Genomic DNA, 853 nt, shown 5'->3' with positions numbered 1-853 from the left:
TAAACCAATGACGAATTTTTAAAAGGAAAAGACTTTCGTAAAAATAATGAGTTCATATAAGAGTGCACATATATTTTTAGACTAACCGACTACTTGGGGTATTACATATGCATGTTCACTATTTTTGTTTTTTGCCGACTCGTGTCATACTCCTTTGTTGGGCTTTTTCCTGGAAACTCTTGTGGCTTTTTCAGTTTATTTGGTCTTGCCCGTGCATGGGTTAGGGTAGAGTGCCCTTTGCGATATCTTTTCTTCTTGATGCGTTGCATTACTTTATTATTTTATAATTTTTTATTGGACCGAATTCTTGAGAAGGATTGCCTACGTATCTTGTCAGAATCAGGTCGCGCGTAGTTCTAGCTTTTTGAAAAAAAAACTTTTTTGAAAGGGTGTTCATTACTCGTCTGCTTCCCCCCCAAGTGTTCGTGGTTCTTTTGAGGGTTAGAAAAAGGAGTACGAACACTTTGTAGAAGCGGGAGGGTAGGTTGCAAGAGAGAACAACGCCCGATTTAGGGCGAAGGAAATATCGGCGCCCAGGCCTGGGCGTTAGAAATAACAGCGCCCAGTCCTGGGTGTTGAAGTTTTGTCCTTCGCTTTTTCTACTTTATCGAGTTTTATGCCGTTTGTTTAGAGTAATGCGCAGAATGTTTGCTTATGAGTTTTAATGTGTTTTATTAGATGCCTTAACTCCGGACTGAATTTTATTAAATATAGTACCTTTTCAATTGGTCTAAGTTCGTGAAGTTAGCGAATTCCGCTCCATCTATGTCGGCTAGTTGGACTGCTCCGCCAGGTAGGATGGTCTTTACAAAATATGGTCCTGTCCAGTTAGGCCGGAATTTTCCTCGAGGGT

The sequence above is a fragment of the Spinacia oleracea genome, chromosome 2 (assembly GCF_020520425.1).
Source record: "Spinacia oleracea cultivar Varoflay chromosome 2, BTI_SOV_V1, whole genome shotgun sequence".
Lineage (NCBI taxonomy): Eukaryota > Viridiplantae > Streptophyta > Magnoliopsida > Caryophyllales > Amaranthaceae > Spinacia > Spinacia oleracea.
The sequence above is the reverse complement of the archived record's forward strand: the minus strand, read 5'-3'. Positions refer to the sequence as shown.